Source organism: Crinia signifera, chromosome 1, assembly GCF_055691185.1.
Source record: "Crinia signifera chromosome 1, ASM5569118v1, whole genome shotgun sequence".
Lineage (NCBI taxonomy): Eukaryota > Metazoa > Chordata > Amphibia > Anura > Myobatrachidae > Crinia > Crinia signifera.
Genome location: NC_139217.1, coordinates 432,442,344 through 432,466,820, shown reverse-complemented (window position 1 = coordinate 432,466,820; position 24,477 = coordinate 432,442,344). Strand labels below are relative to the sequence as shown.

The window sequence follows — 24,477 nt, the reverse complement described above, 5'->3', positions numbered from 1 at the left end:
AGCAGCACCTCCCCCCTATCTTGAAGTTGTGAGAAAAATTCACTTGCACTTCTTAATGGAGACAGACTGTCCCCCCAATCACCCTTCTACACAAACATCCTCAGCCCGTCGGGACCCCTGGAGGGTGGTCGCTACGGTTGGTGATGGTGCTGATCTTATAAAACAAAGTATGATCGACTCCCCCCCCCCAAGCCCAATTCCTTAGGACTTACTCACTATTTCTCTACCTCCTCATTGTAGTTAAGCCGCAATGGTGTACGGGATTAAGCTGTGTTATGCCATGTAATGCTGTTTCGAGACTATGTGACCGTATTGGTGACTGTTATCTCCCCCCCCCCCGTTTGGTTTTGCATAATGTGAACATTTTTCAATAAAAATCATTGAAGTAAAAAAAAAAAAAAAAGTGCTTTTCGTCACGAAGTTTGGCATACGATATCAGATAGTGTGTGTCGATTTATCGACATTATCTGACAGGTGTGTACCCGTACATAATGAGCAATTTCTAGCTCAGTGTGTATTTTCTTCAGATCTCCGTAACAGGATCAGGAGGTTGGGAACGAGACAGCAAGTGCAGCTCTCCAGAATCCAATCTGACTGTTGCAGGAGCGCTTTAAGCTCCCGCATACACACTTTCCTATTACCAGGCCGATCAGCCGATTATCAGCCCAATAACTGGATAGCGTGCATCTTGGTTCATTGGTTATGGTATAGCAGATCAACATTGTCTAGATCGACCAGGTTATGGTCAAACCTGTCTAGGTAGACAAAAGATAGTTGACAGCCATCTAGATCGACACCAACGAAAGCGTTAGGTCAACGGGAGCATGACCTGCAGTCGCAAGGTTTTCACTTTTTGTTGGTGGCTACGTCGACATAGGTCACATGGACACCAAATAAGTGTACATTCGCCATACTAGACCCTGTGGATTATGTGTAATCGAACTAAACGCGTTTCACTAAGCGTGATCAACCAGACCATGGATACGGGGTAATTGTGCTGTAACTAGCCAACTGACCAGTGCACCACATTAAATCTTTTCAGAACATATATACACAATGTGCAAAATCCACCCACCTGAAAACAAAATGCGATCTATAAACACCAGAGGCTGGTATGGGTGATTAGGTCGACACTGAAAACGTTGACTTCTATCGGTCAACAGTCTAAAGGTCGGTATTAAAAGAGTTAACGTGGCAAAGGTCAACGTGAGCATTTAACCTTCCTTTATGCATCTACGTCGACATAGGTTAACATGGATGCCGTATAAATGTACCACACACTACTGCAGGCAAGTCCAACCTGGTGCCCTCCAGATGTTGTGAAACTACACATCCCAGCATGCCTTGCCATAGTATTGCTATTAGGGAATGCTAAAACTATTGCAAGGCATGCTGGGATGTGTAGTTTCACAACAGCTGGAGGGCCGCAGGTTGGACATGCCTGCACTACAGTATCTGCAGTTATATAAGGCAATTATTTCAACATTTGGACTGAAACTTGTTTTATTAATGTATATATTCATTTGATAAGCTTTAAACATAACTTAATAAAAAAAAAAAAAAAAAAAACACAAGCAGGCCCTGCAAATGTCAGCACCATTGTTAAAGACAAAACACACTGCATGACCATCCTATTTATACAAAGTAAGACACACTTATAAATAAATAACTTGCATAAACTCCTTAAGCAAACATCATAATTACCACTCCTGAAAACAGAAATGGTGCGACCAGCACTGTTCACTAGATCATACAGTTGAAATTAAAAAAATAAACAAACAACTATCTTTCTTGCCAAGATATCAGCAGTTTTTAGGACTCTAGTTATTGCTTAACCAATCGTCTGGAGTGAGGTGCAAAGTCTATTAAACCTTTATGGTATTTCCAGCTGGGTGTGGCATGATTAGTGTATATATGATCATGTCAAACTCCCAGTATATACAGAATGTCAACATTCATCATGTCTACCCAAATGATATATTGACAAATGAACTGTGAACAAACCATCTCTGGTGGTCTATCGGTGCCTTGCTCTCTTCCAGCGGCAGCACTGCCTTCTTTCGTGTCAACATTCTGGTGGGGATATTGTCGGCAATTTGACAGTATAGGTTGACTGCTAATGGCAATGTCTGAAAGCTAGCTCATTTTATAAACCGTTTACAACAAATGGGGGTATTAAAAAAATGGTACTTGTGTATTATCTGGGCGCCCATCGGGTCGCATCGTATACCACTAATTAAAGTATTATACGATGGGACCCGATTTCAGCCTTTAAAGACCCGACTATACAATTTTTATATCGCATGCCATTATAATGGCATGCGATGCGACGCGATCATACCCGATTTAACATTGTACAGCCAGGCTGATACTATGTTAAATGCACCCCCAGACCCGATTTTTAATTGTACACCCACCCTGATGGGTGATTACTATGTTAAATGCCCCCCTATTGTTAACGCCACCCCACTATCAACACCAACCCGAAGCGTGGCGAGCACAGCGGTACGCGTCCTCCGACCTTTTCATACCCCCACTATCCACGTCGGCGTGGAGTTGACTTTATATAGTGTGGCGAGCGCAGCGAGCCACCGAGCCAGAAGCGGAATACATATGAAGTAATTTGATGTAACCATATGCTTAAAAAAAAGAGGGCATAATAGATGGGCCAAATGGTTCTTATCTGCCATCAAATTCTATGTTTATCGTTATAAGGTTCTACACATGTTGGGCTGCCCCCTGATTGGATAATGTTTTTATGTACACTGAAGGTTAAAGACATTTTAATGTCCAGAAAGTGTAATTTGCTGCCCTGAACATAAACGATTTCCTGTTAAAGGTGTGGTTCTTAACACTACGACTTTACACTCTTGCTGCTTCCCATTTTTACATCTCCAAATTGCACAGATTCTACTTTGTGAAGGTCTCTCCCAAGAACGGAGAGCAGGAGTGTACTTTGATGTACACTAGGTGGTCTAGAGAGTCTCGGAGATGTAAAACCAATGGCCTGTTTGTGTCATAAAGCATAAAGGAGGTTTATAGCTAGAAACCCCCCCCCCCCCCCCCCCCCATAGTAAGATTTGAAAGCCAATACCCATTCCTTTTCTTATCACCCAATATCTACATGCTGTTACATACATTTTTAAGCATGCTTGTATTTCCGTTAGGGCTTGTAGCTATCGTTGCTGTGGACTCTGGACTTCGTTAATGTTATATGTAATATCATATTCCACTTCATAGTTGCTAATCTGAGATCCTGAAACCTTTCTAGTGTTCATTCTAGCATGTGCTATCTTTGAAAACCCATGCAGTTCCTCTTCCTTGCCTTGGGTGTCGCTGTCTGCTGTTGTGCTTCAAGCACAGTGTGTTCTGTATATCAGCACTGATATGCAAACCAGACATGTGCTAGAAACACCACAGCAGACAGCGACACCCCAGGCGGGGAAGAGGAACTGCATGGGTTGTCAAAGATACCAGTGAGTATGAATCAGTAGCTTGTCATTGTCGGTTCCCTTCCCTCTATAGTTTGTTCACTTCCTAGAATTATCTTTTGACCAGCTAATGCCCCTCATACACCAATGGTAAATAACTGACAAAATACACTAACAAGAACAGTCTTACAGAAAGAGGATTTTGGATTTCCAGAATTTACATATTAAAATAACATTCTGAAATCTCACAGCTGCACTATTATTGAACACAAAGTTCTGTTGACCCTATGACCTCTACCCCTGAATTAGGCACATTGTTCAGTGTGCCTGGGAGTTCAAGGGACAAAACTAACAACATTGCTCATTGAGCGTGTCGTATAGTGTGTACCCAGCACATAAGACTTATATGGGTAAATGAACCATATACTGCCCACAAAATGACCAGCTGAGGCAGGCTAAGCCATCCTGGCAGCACAATAATGACACAGCAGATGAAGTTGTGTACAAGACAGAAAAATGGTAAGAGGGGAACAGGTGAATCCTGTGTTGTTCTTCTTGTAGTGCACAAAGTTTTTAGAGAATGGATAGCTGTCTATATGATTACTATTGGCTCATCTTCTTAGGGACAGTGAAACGCTATCAGGTTAGCTCCGGTTTCATATACCAGCCAAGCACAGACTGACTTCCTGAGCGACACACAACAGACACGGTATCAGATAGCCTACTCACTAAAATAAACACATGACGGCACTGTATCACCCACTCAGGTCAGTTTGCAGATTCACTTTCTCAATAAGTTTCAGTCACATTCATTTCTCAGAACACTTTTTTCTTTATTAAAAAATAAATAAAAAAAACACAATCAGCTAAAGAATTTATTGCAGACAGATTTAATGGATTTTTGCCACAATAATAACAGTACTTTGGTGATACAAATGGTCAAAATTGTGTAAACTAGGAAATTGGGATATATAAAGCAAAAAATTGCACTTTAAATGATACACTGGATCAACATTCATTACAGGTTAGTATTTTATGAAATGTACCACAAGACATTTGTAACCACGTAGCCTGCACTTGTCAAACCAGACAAATACCATCAGAGGACACCTCTGCAGCCTAGGATGGGTTTTACTTCGAACCTTACCAAGTCAGCATAGCCGCACATCGCCAACAATTCAACTGTCCCATCGGACATGTGGCTACATGTGCAGAAAGGCAGAAATGGGTGTGGTATGGGACTCTGACAGTCGGGATCCCAACAGTCATTATCCCGACGTTGGGATCCCGACTGCCCGGAGTCAGACAGCATGGCGAGTGCAAAAAAGCCCCTTGCGGGCTCGCTGCGGGCACGGTGGCTCACTACGCGAGCCACCTATTCTATTCTCCCTCTATGGGGGTCGTGGACCCCCATGAGGGAAAATAGCGGGTGGCGTTTTGACAGTCGGGATGCCGACGTCGAGTAAATGACTGTCGGGATCCCGAATGTCCCATCCTACAGAACATCATAATTAAATAATAATCTGATTTTCTCTTAAAACACCACATGATTTATCAATGTATGGCTAAAATCAGTGAGAAGTGGACCTCGGTGTAGTTGTACTTGTTGCAATATTAGTACTGTGAGATACTTTGTACCACATGGCCCAGGGTATGCTGCCTGTAAAACTGACTTTTCTGCCAAAGTGCAATATGCAGGTGCAAAAGGGATCCCATTAAAAGTACACAGACGAGGCTAAAGAATGCCAGCTGTTGCCGCCTTTAGAGTCCATTTGCAGAGTGGAAATGGCTGTGCATTCCATTGCAAAGCAAGAAACACCACTAAAAGTACGCCCTCTCCATCCCTTTTGTCTTGTTTCAATAAGATCGCTCCACAAAAGGAGATCTTATTTCAGCACTGCACACCGATGCAGGGCATGCTGGGTCATTTACTCCATCCCAGCTGTACAGTCACAGGTTACCCAATACTCTTGCACAGCAGCATGTAACTGACAAATGCAAATCAATATGAAATTATTCAAAACATTACAAACAGGACATTCACTGCAAATCTTTATAAAAAAAAAAAAAAAAACACTTCAGTCCGGCTTTTAGTTCCACCTTATTTTACCAGTTTACTGCAACTTGCAAAATAGAAGTTACTCAAATAAAAGCAAATATATCCATATGTTCTCCTTCTCTCCCTAATAAGAAATCAATAAACATACCTTTAAGAAAACATGTAATACAAACATGTTTTTTTAAACAAAAGTGTTCCATAAAGTAGCTAATTAAGTCACTAAATATATGTACCAACTTAGAGGTACTTCAGAATTTGCAAATGCTTTCCAATTTAAGTCAACAATTTTGATTACCGGTAATTGGCTTTTATTAGCCATCAGACAAAGTGGGGAAACCCTTAAAGAGGTTTTGGATGCCCAACTGTCAATATTCAATTGTTCACAGATGTGAATTTTTGTCGTGCCATACTGCTAAGCCAGTGCAAAATACTGGGCGCGCTGTTGCAGCGGCAGTTTGGGTGCCCAAAAGCCAGACTTTGGGTGTATTTCTGTTCATCACCTCAGAAGAGTGCGATCAGAATTTGGTGCCCTTTACTTATGGGCGCATTATAGTAACATTAACAGGCAGCATTTTATTTGTAGAAATAATTTCAATTATTCCTGTAGTGAATATATGGTGATCACCACCATTCTGTGGCAGTGCTGAAAACTAGGGACAAGTAAGCAAATATTACATGAGCATGTTTACATTTTACTATTTTATTATCTGAAAAGAATACATAAATGATATAAACCATTTGGCAGAAGTTTCAGTTGATCACAAATTCTTTGAATGGCTAACCAAGTACTCATGCTGTTCTATTTTAAGTTTCCATATCATGGCACAGGCTGTGACAGGCCTCGATGTTAGGTGTAGACGCAAAAGTTAGGATCTAGCCATGGAAAATCTCTGCTGGGTGTGGTTGTTTATCTCTTACATGATATGCAGTCATGCATTGCACAGCACGCTATAAAGTTCTGTGTAACTACAGAACATCAGAAACAATACACCAGGGCGCAGGCACCGCATTATGGCACCGACCAGTAACAAGCTCACAAGGAAGGATGGACATAGGCCATTAGCTTTAAGACACGCTCCTTATTGTTCCCATAGACGGAGAATAAATTAGTGTGCCAAGATCTCCTGCAATGTACTATGGTGGTTAAGGATGCCATACATCTACAGATCGATTGTCAGAATGGGCTGGTTGGAGCAAAAACCTGGTAATGGTTGAGTGACAATTTTTGGCAGTTTTCCAGCATTTCAAAGCAAATGGTCAACTGTCATTTACTCTCATTCATTACCAGGATTTTGTTCCAACCAGACAGATCTGACAATCGATCTGTAGATGTATGGCCAGCTTTATTCTAGTTCACTCGCAAAGGTACAATCACTCTCTAATGGACAAAACCATAAGCACTGCAGGTGGGGCTGATGTAACATGTGCAGAGAGTTACATTTGGGTGAGGTTTGTACTTCAAACTGGTATCTATATTGCAGTGTAAAAATAAAGCAGCCAGTATTTACCCTGCACAGAAACAATAAAACACCCAAATGTAACTCTCTCTGCACATGTGACATCAGCCCCACCTGCAGTGCATATGGTTTTGTCCATTAGAGAGTGATTGTGCCTTTGTAAGTGAACTAGAATATCCCCCTATATTCAGTCACTGACCTCGCAAGTCGGGTATTTTAGCTCTATCTCTGGATCAGTCAACAGAATCGATGTTGTTATTTGACCATTCATATATGCACTTATTGCTCAAATACAATGTTGGTCAAGCAAATAGACCATCTCGTCTTCATCCATTCGTTATGTGTCTTTAAACAGAATAATGATGGCTAGAATTCCAAGACCAGTTCCCAGGGAATCAATAGTTTTGCATGGGATATAGAGATAGAGACACAGGGACACAGAGAGAGATGTATAGATTAGATAGGAGTTGATGACCGGCAGGAAAGGTATACATATTTAGGGGCACAACACTGTACAATACAATAAAGATTTGAACTAAAATTAAAGGAAAAGTGTAACAATAATGCTGAAGTGCAAGTTATTGTGGAACCAAGACAACCACAAAGATTAAACTGGAGCCAACTTTTAATAAAGAAAAATGTGTGGAAAAAGGTGTAGAAACATGCACACTCCAGTAAGGCATGTTAATGTGTTTTGCATGGGTTGTGCAAAGGAAAGTGGTTTGGGCGTGAGAAATAACCCATTTGCTGTGTACTTTAAACACTTTCTTAAAACATGGGAACTTATTGGTGGGAACGGCAACATTCACTGTGAGTTTCTCCACATGCAAGTGCAGACTGCTGTGAATGAGCTCTCAAGGAACAGACAGACGTTCCAAATCACCCTTCTAACCAAGGAGCACACCATAGTTTCTACAGTAGCTGTTTGCTGTAATGTGGTCTCTTAATATGGGCATTACTTTACTCTTAAAAACCCAGAAGAACCTGACCACCCTACACATACTCAAAGCAAAGATTATAGGCTGATATGTAAACCTCCTTGGCAGCTAAACTGTTTCAGGGCAGGACTTAGGAAAATAGAAGACTATCATAATAACCAATAATTCAGTGAACACTGCACACTAAAAGGGACACACAACTTTTAACCATTTGTGTGAGGTGTCACAATTTTTGACGATTCTGACGGAGTAGAGAAGAATAGATCCTAATGATGCTAGCAACAAAGGTCATTGAATACCTAGTTTAAAGTGGCTCGAAGGGTGCCCATACACTAGGGCGACTTCTCCGATGGGAGAAGTTGCCCGCAAAACCCCCTTGAGAAACATGCAGGCAGCAGGACTGCATTCAATACCCTGTATGCAGTTCTTTTGCATACAATGTATGATATGCAATCCCTAGCCAAGCCTGCCGGGAAGTTGGCGAGGCAATACAACGATGGTGCACCACTTACGATCTTCAGGCTCCAATGCGATGCTCACGGGACCGCGCATCACATTGGACCCGATGTGAAACCCAGATGATGTGGTCACTTTTCATCCGATTTATAGTCGAAAACGGATGAAGAGTGACCAGATGGCCATGGAATCGCCCTAGTGTACCTTTAGACTACGGATTTCAGATGTTATTATGTAATTATTAAAAGGACTTTAACCAAAAAAGGCAACAACCTGTCTCTTATTTTGTTTTCTTATTTCCCTACTTTATTTTCTTATGAGAGGAAACCCTGTAATGCACCTTAACTGTTCCTGTGTGTATGGTCATCATTCAACAACAATAACAAACCCTACAACACAAGAAATAGGTGCCAAATAGCATCATTTCATCCAATTTGGCAACACAGGTGTTTGACCAAGCTGGACAGTGATGTAGCCACTCTAGCAAGTGTCAACAAAGCATCGTCCAAACTGCATTTTAAATGCATTTCAGACAGCGGTGGGCAAAAAGTTGGCTCATCTAAAGGGATGTTATAAGATGCAATAGAGCAGGTGTATTACACATGTGGACCTCCAGCTGTTGTGAAATGATTCTTCTCAGCATGCTCTGCTGCAGCTTTAGATGGTCCATCAAAACGGTATCAGTGCATGCTATGATGTGTAGATCCACCACAGCTGAAGGGTCACATGTTTTGAAACATGCACACTAGAGAGTAACTAATACATTGCAATATTCCAACCAGGGATTTGTCTGTTTGATAAAACAAATTCTTGTTTTAACACTAGGGTGGGTAGGGGGCCAGGCAATTCAATTGTTGATGTTTTTTTATGGTGTTAATGAGTAATGGACACCCAATGTAGCAATTTAATTGTTTTATCACTGCACTGTGTTTAGCTGCGTGAAGCGGTCAAACAATCACTGTTCAGTGCACCCAAACAGCCAACTTTGCACTGATAATTTCTGCTAACCACCTCAGGAGTCTGCGAGAACTTGCAGTCGTGTAAGAACAGCTGAACAATTGCATAGCTCATTTGGGCGGCCATTGTTAGAGGCGCTAAAAACTAATCAATCTCGATCTACAGTTGGAAACTAACATCTACAGAGCATTGCAGAAGATTATAAGTTAAAAATGTATTTAAGTGGCTCGCCTCTGTATATATATATCTCTTATATATTTGGCTACATCTGTCACTCAAAGTGTGTCTGGAGCTGTAACGCTGGGTTGTGGACTTCCAGCTTAATTTATGATTGTCATCACCTGTTTTAAACAGGGTAATTGATAAGAAAGGTGTTTAAGCACAGGTGATGGTAATCCATAAATTAAGAAGAAAGTCCAGAAACAGAGCAATATGTCCCTCCTGGAGAGAGTCATGTTGGGAGGTATGCACCTCCCTCCCTCCCCCCCTTCCATTCACGGCATCCCCACAATTAAATGGCACATGCAAAACACTGACATGGCTATGGTCGACAATGAAAAAGATTGACAAGATTTATTTTTCACTTTTTCAATGTTTTCATATTCATTCTCATGTGTTGACATGGACACCAATGAAGTGCCACACTTATGTCAACATTTACATGTGTTGATTTTTTCTTGTGGCGATTCGCGGCACCCCCCGCGACCCCCCCCCCCCGCGATTTGCAGCACACCCCCGCAATTCGCGGCAACCCCAGTGACTCCCACAATTCGCGGCACCCACACACCCCCCCGCGACCCCCCCCTCCCGCAATTCACGGCATCCACCCACGACCCCTCCTCCCGTGATTCGCGGACACCCCTCACCTCCTCCCTCCTCCCCCACCCCCGCACGCGATTCACAGCAACCCCAGGATTAAATGGCACATGCAAAACACTGGCACGGCTATGGTCGACAATGAAAAAGGTTGACATGAGTTTTTGAAGATTTATTTTTCTTTTTTTGAATGTTTTCATATTCATTCTCATGTGTCGACATGGACACCGATGAAGTGCCACACATGCAAAACACTGGCACGGCTATGGTCGACAATGAAAAAGGTTGACATGAGTTTTTGAAGATTTCTTTTTTTTTTTTGGAATGTTTTCATATTCATTCTCATGTGTCGACATGGACACCGATGAAGTGCCACACTTATGTCAACATTTACATGTGTTGAACTTTCTGTGTTGATTTTTTCATGTAGCAATTTTTTCCAGTGACAACTATGAACTATGTGCATGTCAACCTACACATCATCAACCAATTCTTTGTATAATATATAACACCTGTTCTGTTTTACTGTAGGTGTTTTAAGTCAGACCTTTTACTGCTACTATTACTGTTTATGTAAATGCATTCTGAATGACAGCAACATCCTACCATCCTTCTACAAGAATATATAACCAACTAGGTGATTCATCGCGCCCCGTGCCCCCCCCCTCCCGTAATTCACGGACCCCCCGCACACCCCCCTCCCGCGATTCGCAACCCCCCCTCGCGCAATTCATGCCCCCTCCCACGCTTTGCGGACCCCCGCCCTCTCCCGCGATTCGCCGACACCTGTGCCCCCCCTCCCTTGATTCACGGCACCCCCGCACCCCTCCCGCAATTCACCGCACCCCTAAGCCCCTCTTTAGTCCCCCGTATACTCACACACCCCTATCACTACCCAGCTTCCTGCTCTCCTGAACCGTAACTTCCACCACTGGGGAGTCGCTGACGCTGTTTTGCCCACATGGCCCTATCATGCCTAATAGCCCAGCCTCCTGCTCTCATGCACCCGAACTCCCACCCAGAAGGAGGAGACACTGACTAAGGGCCACCATCCTATACTGCCACGATGGACCCTCACCCACTGGCAGAAGCTGCACAGTATCTCCCACCCTCCTCTTTAGTGCCCCTTATGCCCACACACCCCTATCACTACCCAGCCTCCTGTTTTCCTGTGTCGTGACCTCCGCCAGTGGGGAGCCGCTGACTCAGAAACACCCTACTATACTATTGCACACCTACATAAACAACACGCACACACCCCCCCACACCCACAAATGTCACTGTACCCTCCACACTATCAATGTACATCTTACTCTGTAACTGCTTTTTAATCAAACAAAACAATACACACCCCTTCCACCAGCGGCGTAACTACATTTTGGGCGCCCCCCGCCGTTAAAGGGAGGGCGCCCAGCCACTCACCCGCCCCTCCGCCCGCCGCACCAACCCCCGCAGTCTTACCTGTGTTCAGTTAAGTACGCGCTGGTCCCGGCTCCCTTCTTCTGCTATGAGGACCACCACAAAATGTCCGCCCCCATACAGCAGACAGTTTCAGAGAACTGTTTGCTATATGGGGGCGGCCATTTTGTGGTGGTCCTCAGCAGAAGAAGGGAGCCGGGACCAGCGGTACTGAACACAGGTAAAGACTGGGGATGGGAGGGGTTGCGGGGGTTGGTGCGGAGGGCGGCGGGGTGTAACTATAGCACTGCAGCCCCCGGCACCCGCACATGCATAGCGCCCCCCCGCGGTCGCGGGGGCTGCGGTGCTATAGTTACGCCCCTGCCTTCCACATCATATGCTCTCTATTTAACACATTTCACCTATAACTCAAGTTGCAATACAGGCATCTTTCATACAATTCTAACCATATATCTCATATACAAATGTTCACAAATTAAGGGGGCGCAGCCCCTTACGACGGTGTGAAGAGCGCCCGTAGGGCGCGATGAATCACCTAGTATATATATATATATATATATATATATATATATATATATATATATATATATATATATATATATATATATAAACAAACCTGCGAGACCAAATTTCTGCTACCTGTCCTACTAATTTATAGCCACCACCTAAAACAGCAATGTTTGATAATATAATTATTTAATAACAGGATAACATTACGCTGGGTCCACTGTTCAGACGTTATGTCCTGTTTCTAACATCTAATGATTAGCTTACAGTGTAAAGCAATACACACAAACACACATAATCAGAACAGCAAATGGCACAATTTAACAGAATCCCTCCACTTTATTGTCTGCTGCATCTAAAAATGAGACCCTAGATTTTGGTGCTGTCAGTCGAGCATAGTGCTGTCTGATTAGGACCAGACTATAGTACCAGACTAGATGTGCAGGGAACAAAGAGCACCAGTGTGTATAAGGACAAGGCAGAGGGATTATATCCTAGGGACACCTACCCCCTACCGCCACTGCAGATAAAGTTGATGAAAAGTGCTTCTATAGAACACAGAGAGACATAAGAATAAGGGGCGAAACAGGGGTAACAGTATAAAAAAAATAATACAAAAGTACGAGTTTTTGGAATTTTTTGTATTCAAGTAAGAAAACACAGTCAGACCCGAACGGAGAAACGTTCTTGCAACCAGTTCACCTTTGACTAACTTCTGGCAACAAAACATAGTACATTGCACAATGGCGTATATTCAATTATTGGATCATCTGCTTATTTTAAAGCTTTATCTCACAGACTGAATTATTTTTTATTGCATTACACCGTTTTTGACCAAACCCCGGGCAGACATTGCGGAGCTGAAAAACTACTGATGCATACCTAGACGTAAGCAAGCAGCGCAACATCCTGCAACCACACATTTTGCTTAGCGACACAAGTAGCTGCTCGGGAACCAATCAGATTTTGCACGGCTACAGCAAATGAACAGCAGCAGAAGTACGCTGGAAAGTGCAGCAGCACCGTACAAGCCATGAGCAGACACGCTGGAAACCTGAGGCCACAAGCCCTCTTCATTCTGGGGTTTCAAAGATGCTAAGCAACACAAACGCGAGCACAGTGGATCGTGTCCAATGTACACAGCCAAGGCCTCCGCACACTAGCAACCTGTAACAAAGCCCTGTGGAACAAATCTGCATATATATCACTTGTTCTGCAATAAGCAAAGCTTCCAATATAATGCACTAGGTCGTCCTGGCAATTATTAGGCCACCTCGAAATGAGGCACAGCTAACCAAAAGGACACAAATGGCCAGACAGAGTTATCTGATATTCATAGAAGGCAATGCCGGTTGTAATAAGGGTCACAGCATGGATTGCAATTTGAGTCCTTTTTGGCATCTTATTTATCTTAATCTGATTTCACTAAATTCTAAATCTGATTTGTATCCATTGATAATCCAGGCAGAAACATTTCTCAATTGCAATCTAAAAATAAATCACTGAAAACAAAACAAATTTCCAGAACAGCCAAAACACACTGCCCCAGGTACAATACCGTAATTAAAACAGATGACATTTAACAGTGTCCAAAGGTGGGGTGTAATATCTGGCTGGAATCTTGAGTGGGCTGCATTATGAAGGCATAGGGGTGCCTGCTGCTCCCATATCACTAATTGGCATATTTGCTCACAAAATACCAACAGAAGCTGCTAACTAACCGTATATTGCACAAGCGTAAACTAAAACAAAGATCTCCAAAGCCACACTTGACCCCAGTTTTCACTTTGCAGTTGCCCACATTGCAGGGTTCCAATGTTATTTGAGAGCTGCTGCTTTTGCAGAGCACAAAACGCGACCTCAGACCACAACCCCCACAACAGAACCCAGCAGCAATTGCCCCCTTTACCTTTTCTTATCTGACTTATTGGAGATCTCCCAGCTCCTTAATTCGACTTTCCTCGGAAAGTCCAATGTGGGTTTCTTTTATTCGAAAATAAATCCAACAGGAATGTGTCCTCTGCATTTACCGGCAAATAACTTTGCTTCCTCTATCTTCCCCCGAAAACATCAACCAGATGGATTTCCAGAAAGGGGATTAGAACAAGACAAAAAAAAAAAAAATAGAATCACACAAAAGATTTGTAGAAGTTCCAGGAGAAATGATGATAAGTTTCTTCTGTAACTCTCTCTGGGGCACGTTCTTCTGCTTTTTCTTGTTTCCTGGAGGAGGGGCAATTAAAGACAAATAAAATAAATAGTTAAAAAATAAACATAAGGGGGATTAAAAGTCCTGGTGGGAGGAGATCTGCTGAGTGAGGGGCAAGGCTGTGAGGGGAAGGGGTGGTTTGGAGATGTAGGATTCCCAGTGATCAGACCCCAGGTCCCCCCTGGGCTGTTTGTATGTCACTGTAGGTGACTGGGCTGCTTTTTTGGGGGGTCTGCTGTCGCACTGTACAGCCGCACCCAGCACTCAGACACACAGGCAGCACTCTCTCCTCCTCCCCTAGTGCTTCTGCTGCCAGCGGCACTCACTCCCCTCCCCCTCCGTCTCTCCTCCTCCTCTCCTCCTCCTCCTTCCCTGGTCTCTCTCTCAGGAGGGCTGTCTCTCTCATACTCTCACTTCCTTAGGCGTCACACATTTCCCCGCTCTCGGCACCAGACCAGGCTGTCTCTTTCCTCTGTTTCCCCTTTGCAGTATTTTCCTCGTGTAGCGTTTACATGACAGCCCTGTGCCACTGTACTGCCCATCCCCCCACCTCCCCTGTCTCTCAATGGGTGGGCAACAGTGGGCATGCTTGGGGGGGCATCACAGCAGCCGCCCCAGAGTGAGAGGTCACATAGCTGCCCCTGACCCTGTCTCACCCTCTGTATAAACCTGGTGTGAGGGTGACTGGAAAAAGTGCACTGCATGCCATACAGGGGCAGCGGCCATAGACATAGGTTCTGACATGGCTCACGTCAGTCTATACAGCATACCTCACACTCATGCATGCAATGACACAATGTTCGTCATATGTACGCTGCAGTAGCGCACCATAGTACATACATGAAGCACTTCATACGTTATATGTATGCTGCAGTCGCACAACATACGTTGCATGCTTGGAACCACAGCATACGTATGTATGTATGCATGCATGCTGCTAATAAGAGACAGCACAGTGACACAGAGCACCTGCTCTAATACACGGGCAATGAAGGGTTAATGTTGCGCCACAGACTACCGGCATGGAGGGGCAGCTGCATACTGTAATGAAAGGGGGGATTGGCTGTACACGTGCGATATGTATTTTCGTTCCTGGCACAAACCAGTATCTATGTGGTGCACGCTGTGCGGTTACCTTGGCTTGGAGGGGTTAATGCCGGCGTAAACTATGTACTACTATGTAGTCACGCCAGCCCCCTCCCGTGACGAGAAAATGGCGCGCACAGCGGCAGAGCTGTTGCTGAGGCCCCACCCCCGAGTCCTCCTCCTCCTCTGTCACTGCTCCTTCCGGCTGCCTGTTTGGAGTCCCGGCCAATTAGAATCAGACTGCAATAACGGAGCTCTGCATGCATGGGCCAATCAGAGAGTACGGTCAGTCTGTGAGGGGGGGGGGCGGGAGTAGAGTACTGAGTTACGAGTTATTATCTCAGCCTGCAGTAATAATAATAGTAATCGTGTGTCTCGGTCGGCAACGCTCACTCGCAGACGCACACTAGAGTGGATGGCCTGGTTAGCGCTGGTGCAAGAGGTCATCGATGTCAGTATACGGTGTTGGAACATCGTTGGTCATCCTTTTTCTTTGGCTTTCTGGCCAGTGGTAGGGATGGCCATCAACCATCGTTGTTTTGAAAACAACGATGGTTTATGCCCGATGTTGAATACTTTCTTTCAGTCAAAGATAATGGAGCACCATCGATAGCTAAAACTATCAATGGTTATCCATCACATAGTTTCTGACTATCGATGGCTAGTTTCAGAATCGCCATCTGTGGCAACCATCAATGGCGACTGCACCGAAGGCCATCCCTACCAGTGCTCCGTGTCTAGGCACTGTGGGGGGAAATATATTAAAGAAAGGGTTATACTTTGCCATCAGTGTAGGTAAACTATGGTTCTACCAAGTTATGGTATAAAACATCTACAGTGTCTAGGACTAATGCCCCCCATACACGGTCCGTTCTGTACTTTTAAAGTACACATCGGATCGCATCCCTAGTGCATGCAGTGTGCATGCACTGTGATCCGTTCAGATGTGCAGCACATACTTTTTGTACCGTACTATGTGATGCGCGGGAGCGCGCATCGCATAGTACAGAACGGAGCCCTACACAACGGACCGTGTATGGGCGACAATCACAAGGTCATTAGGGCCAAAAGATTGACAAGGTCCAAAGGGCGACAGGTAAATGGGCGACAGGGTTAAAAGGTCGACATCAAATGGTCGACATGAGTTTTAAATGTTTTTCGGGTGTCTATGTTCACATAGGTCGACATGGACACTGTCTAAGTGTACCGCATCCCTTTGCATGGCTTGCTGTGCTCGGCACACTACTTTATTCTCCCTCCACACTCTAGTGCAGTGTTTTTCAACCACTGTGCCGTGGCACACTAGTGTGCCTTGAGCTGTTCTTAAGTGTGCCCCCAGATCTAGAGATGCCCAAACCAGTTTACAGCCACAACCAGTTCAACTGTTATTTACTGGTCTCTACTTTTCATGTAAAGGACCAATGTATTTTATTTTGTTACCAGTGTGTTTGTTTTTTATATTGTGGCCAATAGGTTTGTTTTTTTCCTGTGGGGGCCAATGTGTTTTGCCCCGTAGGGATCTCATGGTGTGCCTTGGCAATTTTAAAATCATATTTAGTGTGCCGCAAGGTAAAAAGGTTGAAAATCACTGCTCTAGTGGATGGTAGGGCATGAAATACCACCTGTCGGCACATGGCTGAAAATTTAGTCAAAATATGCGTCTACCTATTGCCTGTTGACCTTTAGACCCTGTCAACCTTTAAACCCTGTCGACCTTTTGTCATTTCCTCACCTTCCCAGCTCCCTACGCCGCCTCCCCCTGCTCCCTCTGCCCGGCTCTCTATTAACTGGCATTCCCCGCCCGTTGCCGTCCCCCACACGGCTCTGGGCTGCACATAAGATTTCGCAAATCTTACACGGGATGTCTACAAGTGCGATTTGGGCCGATTTCAAGGCCCGCTTCATCCAAATCGGGTGAAATCGTGCCCAAATTGTATAGTGTATGGGGGCCTTAAGCCTGGGAAGCTGCAGACTGGGGGATGGCGGCAGCAAAGAAAAATTATATTCAAAAGACTGGAGACTGGGCCGCTGAGTGGCTGAGAGAGCTCTGGCAGCCAATCAACGGCCTCCTATTCGGGGCAGGCTGGCCGTTCATTGGCTGAGAGAGTGGCCACCCAATCTTTTGAATAGGATTTTTCAATTCTCCCTGCCAGCAGAACACCGGACCCCGCTCCCCGCCTGCCTCACTGTCACAGATGCGATACAGCGCGGGTGCTTAGCACCCATGATGTGCTGCTGACAGCGGCACATAAGATTTATCTTATGTGTAGCCCGTCCAGCCTCCAACTCCAAATTAATGTGCACAGAACCGCAGATCGGATCCGATCTAATGTCATACACTGGCGCAGTGGCGTAACTATGGAGGGTGCAAGGGTGGGTGGGGGCCCAAAGAGTTCTAGTTACGCCTTTGCACTGGCGATTTGGGCCTTTTTCACCTGATTTCTCGGTCCCAATTCACGTAGTTTATGGGTGGGCTTTTCTAATTGCACAGAGAGCGAATATCAGGACAGTTGGGAGGTACGATAGAGCACACACATAACTCTTATCCGGGGTGGTAGACAACTCACAATACAAAGCAGATGGTTACTGATCATTTAATTTTCACCACATTGGAAAATATATTACATCTGGACAACCTGTGGCTTGTCTGTATGTTGTGGAACCATAAGTCATAGCATGTACTGTTGCCTGATACTTTACCTTTGTTTTTAGATAATATCCTCGGGTAATTGTGGCCTAAATAGTATCTATCACTATGCCACCTGTACAATTCATGTGCAATATTCTGTTTTACTAACAGGGGGTAAAGGGAATCAAGGAGGGGGCTGGTGCCAGTAGGAGAGAGCCGGACCACACAATGCTGCCTGCCTTTCCCATTCAAATGCTTAAATAGAGCTTTGCAATCCCTGCATGGCTCAATAGAGCAGATGTTATTTAACTTTTTCAATGCTGGACACGCACAAAAGAAAAGATGGTAGTGACAGCCACGCCACATTTCCACGACACACACACACAGTAAAAGTAATTGTAGCCAACTTGTGGCATACAGCTACAGTTTATGAAATGCATTGGGAGATAGGATTTTATGCTGCAACACACAAAAACATATTCTTGTCTCTCATCAAATCATTTTATTGTTACGAGTGCAAGTTCAGATTGTGTCCTCCAATGTAATATAATTATGTCGAGCCGAAGCGCAGCCCATAAGCATTTTAGGATCTATGACAAACTTTGATTCTGTGCCCCCCTCACTGCAGCCTGGATGCCCTTGTTGTAGCCACCACTGCACCATCAGCAAAATAACTACTGCGTCCATAAGTCTCCATTGTAGCAGTGCCCCACCCCAGTAGCAAAAGACATCCAGTGGTAATAGAATCCACAGCGCCATCACCCTTCCACCTCCAGTGGCCATAGATCCCCCAGTTGTTACCCCTGCCCAGTTGCAAGTCATCCATTATTCAATATATAGTTTTCTTATAAGTGCATTCAAGCTATAGGGGGGTACAAAAGCTGGCATTCTGACTGTCGGAATGTCACAACAGTCAGAATCCCAGCCCGTTTTCGACAGTCGGAATTCAATGTCGGAAAGTGGGAGTGTCAGCGAAAATGGTCGCAGATTGTCAAAAAATGGCCAACAGTCTGTGGCCATTTCCGACAAAACTGAACTGAACGTGGGATCAGTTTTGTCGGAATCCGCCTTTAAATGCTGACGGAAACAGTGGCGTCTGCTATTTCCCCTATCGGAAATAGCAGCCAAGATTGAATACCCCCCCCCCCCCCCTCCCCATTGACTTATTCCTTCCAAAATAACTTTAGTAACGGAGGACATCGAAAATCAGGACAGTTGGGAGGTACGATAGAGCACACACATAACTCTTATCCGGGGTGGTAGACAACTCACAATACAAAGCAGATGGTTACTGATCATTTAATTTTCACCACATTGGAAAATATATTACATCTGGACAACCTGTGGCTTGTCTGTATGTTGTGGAACCATAAGTCACAGCATGTACTGTTGCCTGATACTTTACCTTTGTTTTTAGATAATATCCTCGGGTAATTGTGGCCTAAATAGCATCTATCACTATGCCACCTGTGTCGGAAAGCAGGAGTGTCAGCGAAAATGGTCGCAAATTGTCAAAAAATGGCCGACAGTCTGTGGCCATTTCCGACAAAACTGAACTGAACGTGGGATCAGTTTTGTCGGAATCCGCCTTTAAATGCTGTCGGAAACAGTGGCATCTGCTATTTCCCCATAGACTTATTCCTTCCAAAATAACTTAAGTAACGGAGGACAACAGAGCTTGGACATTTTGCAATGTGTTGATTATCTTCTATATCCCCAGATACTGTTATCTAGGAATGGCATCGGAATGTTAACTATCAGTGGTTAACCTGATGGTATGAAACCATTCAGCAGTCAATCAGAGAATGTGGGTGGAGCTTTGTCGACCTAGTGGGGGTAGGGGCTTGGCATAGCTAAGATCTACCAGCATTAGGAAGAAAAAAAGAAGGAAAGGCAACAATCTGGGACGTTTTGTCTCTGAATGTAGATGGTCATCCCTACTGCAATCCCTACCATTACAAAATACTTCTATTAATGCTAATATCTTACTTGTAACTCTACTGTAAAATGTGCAAGCTCAATGTAAATTTCTTGTGTGTAATGAGGCAGAAACATGATGTAATAGCTTCTTGAGCGCATCTCATTGCCTTCTCAGTGCACTCCCATTAAGATAAATCTTCATTTCATACTGCATTGATGCTAGTCAGGCCCAAGGTAATGGGACAAGACAAAGCAGCACCAGACATGTTAAATGCACATAAAACAGAAGTATGTAAGTAAGTACGAACATAACATGAACCAAATATTAAACGGTAAACTAAGGAAAAATCTCCTTACATATCGGTAGTTTAGAAAACAATTCTACATATGCCTATTATTTCTCCAACTGAGGAGATGAGAACAGTTTATTGTCCTATTATAAGCTGGGAATGTCACCATAAACAGAGTGTGTTGTCCCTATCTCAGCACCTCATTCACAGATGGACCATGTTATATGCACTGGGGCAATTGTTTTGCCACTTAGCATGCATCCATTGCCAGATTAACGGCCTCATGGGCCTGGAGCTGAAAATGTCCAAGGGACTATTATGAAAAGTGAAGGAGCTGAGACCAATGGCATGTTAAGCATGTGGAACCCATACACTGTACGGCCTGATGTCTTCCTAAATATATAAAATGACAAAAAAAAACGTAATTTTGAGTGAAAAATAGAAATGACATTTTGATACTTATGATTTATGGCCAACCATGTGGCCAGCTGTGTCTGGTGATCATCATGCTGTCATAATGATGGGATTATTTTTATGTGGAGGCCTGAAGCTGCAGCTCCATCCACCCCATTGTTTATAGGCCTGCAATGCATTTAAGTCACACTGCACATGTGCCGCAATGCCTTGTGATATTGGTCACAGTCAGGATTTATTTGCAAGGTGATTGACAGACATGTAGGCAGTAACATGGAGTGGCTACTAAAACTCAGATGTGTCTTGCAGGGCTGTAGGCTGCCTTTTGGGTGGGCTTATTGGGCAGTTTCCAGGGGAACCATGAAGCTAAGGCCCCCCCACGAAGTGGGCAATAAACAACCTATAAAAATAAGTCACTACTCAACTTATACAAATACAACAAGAAGAAAGGAATAGGTATAGTTGGCACCAACAATGGATCTCACTGTGATGGAAACGTTCAAGTGAAGTTAATGTCTCAAATATTGTGTCCCACTCTTCAAAGTAGTCCTATTTTTATGAGTGGAATATGCCAAAGAAACATGGGCATGGCCATTATCTTTCCAATCTGACTGGTTGGAACTAAAATGTCTGGAATCAAATTACAATCACTTATTTGCTCTCAAAAGCTGGAAAATACACAGAAAGGACCAGATTCTCATTCAACCAGTCAGATTGGAAAGATAATCTTATAGTGTGTATCCAGCACAATTGGATAACTTCTGGGGTGATCAATTAGCTGCGGTAAATTACCACGACTATAATCAAAGTGCACTATCACCTGACATAACTATGTTTACTTGCCCTCCATTCTTTTTGCTTTTATTGGCCTTACTGTATATCATCTAAATATCCCCCATCGCAATGAATACAGGTATTTATTAAGCTTACTTTAAAACTATAGTTTAATGCCAACAATTTTCAGATGATCACTTATAGCCACCAAAATATAAACTGGAATTTGCACACACACAGAAATATGTGTTCCAATGTTTACCAGTGCCGTTAATATCTTTCAGGAGTGCGCAGACTAGAATGTGGCACTTTTGTTCTGGAATATTCTCTTACCATTGTTTCACTGTTTGGGACCACAAGCATTTTGGATAAGGATTTTTTTTACAGTTTTTGGATTTTTTTTTAAAACATACTTACCTGGTCTCCAGCATCCACACTGTCCATGGCGGCCTTCAAAAAAAAAAAAAAAAATCTGAAATATAAAAAAAAAAAAAGAAAAAAAGAAAAAGTTTTTTGGGAATATTTCGGATAAGAGATCTCTGGATATGGGTGACTCGATCTGTAGTATATTTTATATTGGCAATTAACCCCTTGCAGCAGCTACATCCAAACACAAATATTGTTTTTGTTTGTACAGTGTACATAGTTTCCCCTTGAGTGTGCCTAGGACTGTGAAAAATTAGACAGTCCTGTCATGCAAGAACCAAACCGCTCATGGGCATATTATGTGCATATATTTTTTTTAATTCCCTTCAAGTGAATAGACATGCTTATAAGTATCTTCTCTGAAGCGTCAAAGCTGTCTCTGGATGCTCCCTAGGATTTTTGCCAACATTTCAAAGTAGTTTTCAACTATAATCATTGATTACATTTAAAGAAAGCAACCAAGTTTTGTACCCATTCCAAACAATCTTGCTTTTCATGTGAGGGTCTCCACCAATGTTCCCTCTAATTTTACGAAGGCTGTGTGCGGCAAAAGATTTTGGCTGTGCAACTTTTGGAAGGAAATTTACATTTTTGTGCGTCACTTATGGAAAATGACGTTCAGCATTTGTGTTAACTTTACTTCAAAATGATATTAAACATTTAAACATTCAAAACACAGCACACAATGTAGTTAATGGGTGAAACACACATTAATTGAGTCCACAACTGCAAAAAGGGACCACTGCTGCTTTGTGCGCTCTGTTGTAATGTCTGTGCGCACGCTCGTCGAGTTGTGTGCGCGCGCACGTGCGCACAGCTTAGAGGGAACACTGGTCTCCACCCATGTGGGACAGAATGAGCATCAGAAAAACCGTAGCGATGGTAAGGACAAACTAGAAATGGCCTATATTCAAATGTTTGAGCATAACAATGATCAAGAATATTTTCCTCTTTTTATAAGGTTTGTTGAATGTACGATGAAACTAGAGTATAACTGCGTCTCTTTGAATGCTAACCATGGGAGTAAGAATGAGTTAAAACAATATCTTCCATATCCATATACAGGTTGAGTATCCCTAATCCAAATATCCCTTATCCAAATTATTCCGAAAACCAGATTTAGTTTCCTAAATGTCCTTTTTTATTTTTTTCCCCTAAAAGCACTGCTGGGGACATCTGTAACTTGCACTACTGGGCATAGGCAAATCTAGAATTATGGTAATGGATGGTCCCAGATCTAGACACAACAGCAGGGGGACCTTTGCGCGGCGTCAAAAAGGGGGTGTGGCCTCATGGGAAGGAGGCGTGGCATCACAAAAAGGGGTGTGGTATTACACTTTAGACCATACACAGTAATTACACATTTTAGCAAACTCCATAATACCCATCACACATAAAGCCACACGCCGTAATGCCAATTACACATTGTGCCACACATCATGATGCCCATTACATACTATATAACAAACCATAATGCCCATTACATATTTGCCACATAAGTGCTGCTTACCTACGTGCTCATTGCTAGGGGGTTCTTGCTTGATGGCACCAAAGTACCCATTACACATGATGCTGCACACCATAGTACCCATTACACATGATGCCGCGCACCATAGTACCCATTACACATGATGCTGCACACATAATGTCCCTTACACATGATGCTGCACACATAATGCCCCTTACACATGATGCTGCACACCATAATAAATATCTTTGGAACCAACGGACCCATTTACATGACACCAGTATCATATTGAAGAACTTTTGAGTTGGCTTCGAATGATTTTGGTCCCGTGAAACTGGGCTGTTTTTTTCCAGAGAAATCTGCCCTCAAAGAACATAAACAGTCATGAAATTACATTTAAGAAATGAAAAAAACGTTTTAACCTCAATATCCCTGGAACCAATGAACCCATATGGAACCAGCCTGGTATCAGATTGAAGGCCCAGCGATTTGGGTTCGACTGAGATCAACCTCGAGCTTCAGTGATGCCAAAGGGGGATCTGGCAGCCGTTGAACTGGGTGGGGGTCGGAATTAGCGGGTCCCATGTTATCCTATAGGGAAAACGTTCCAGCTTTGCCTAGCAGTATCTCCGGGGGCTAGAGACACGGGGCTGGGCTCGTTGGAAAGCCCCATCCCTCAGCTACAAAATGCGCAAATGGATGGTCCGGTGCACCCCCGGACCACCCCCTAGATTCGCCTATGCTACTGGGGAAATAACATGTAACTGGCACTAAATATGTGCTGGAAAATGATTCTTTAGCATTCAAATTCAGTGCCTGAGATAGTGCACAATAAAATATGGCCCTTATTCAGCCGTGAATTTGCATGGGCACCGATGTTTTGCGCATGCGCAGCAGCATTTCTGCGCATGTGTATGCGCTGGGTGCGTGCAAACTCGGCTCACCCAGCCTTGTGAGCAGGGGGGGTGGAGAGGGGCGTGGAGTGCCGGCCTGGGCCATTAGTATATGTGAACGCTGTGACGCACATGCGGGGGGGGGGGGGGGGGCATGTCAGCTGCCCGCCCAATTCCCTGCAATTCTACACACATGTGTAATAGTGGTCTGGACCACCCCTACATATGCGTGCGCCTTCAACATTATTCGATGGTCGGCAACCATCAAAAGATGGGGGAGGTTCCCACTGGCATGCGAATGGAAGTTCATGTAAAACATCCGTTCATA

At 43.9% G+C, this 24,477-nt stretch overlaps 1 protein-coding gene and 1 long non-coding RNA gene across 5 annotated transcripts in view; one reads left to right on the top strand and one right to left on the bottom strand.

Annotated features, from left to right (window-relative positions):
- The window catches only part of ERBIN (erbb2 interacting protein), a 181,176-nt gene extending 165,668 nt beyond the window's left edge, over positions 1 to 15,508 (bottom strand). For 3 of the 4 annotated variants that reach the window (XM_083152715.1, XM_083152738.1, XM_083152735.1), the window contains exon 1: positions 13,950 to 14,555. The gene's annotated coding sequence lies outside the window, so the exon portion shown is untranslated. Of the gene's footprint in view, positions 1 to 13,949; positions 14,556 to 15,384 lie in introns of those variants that run through there. The other variant, XM_083152725.1, reaches the window with a different exon arrangement.
- Positions 15,442 to 24,477, top strand: part of LOC146020009 (uncharacterized) — a 31,290-nt gene continuing 22,254 nt past the window's right edge. Inside the window, exon 1 of the long non-coding RNA XR_014450708.1 lies at positions 15,442 to 15,620. This is a non-coding gene — a long non-coding RNA (uncharacterized LOC146020009). The remainder of the gene's footprint in view (positions 15,621 to 24,477) is intronic.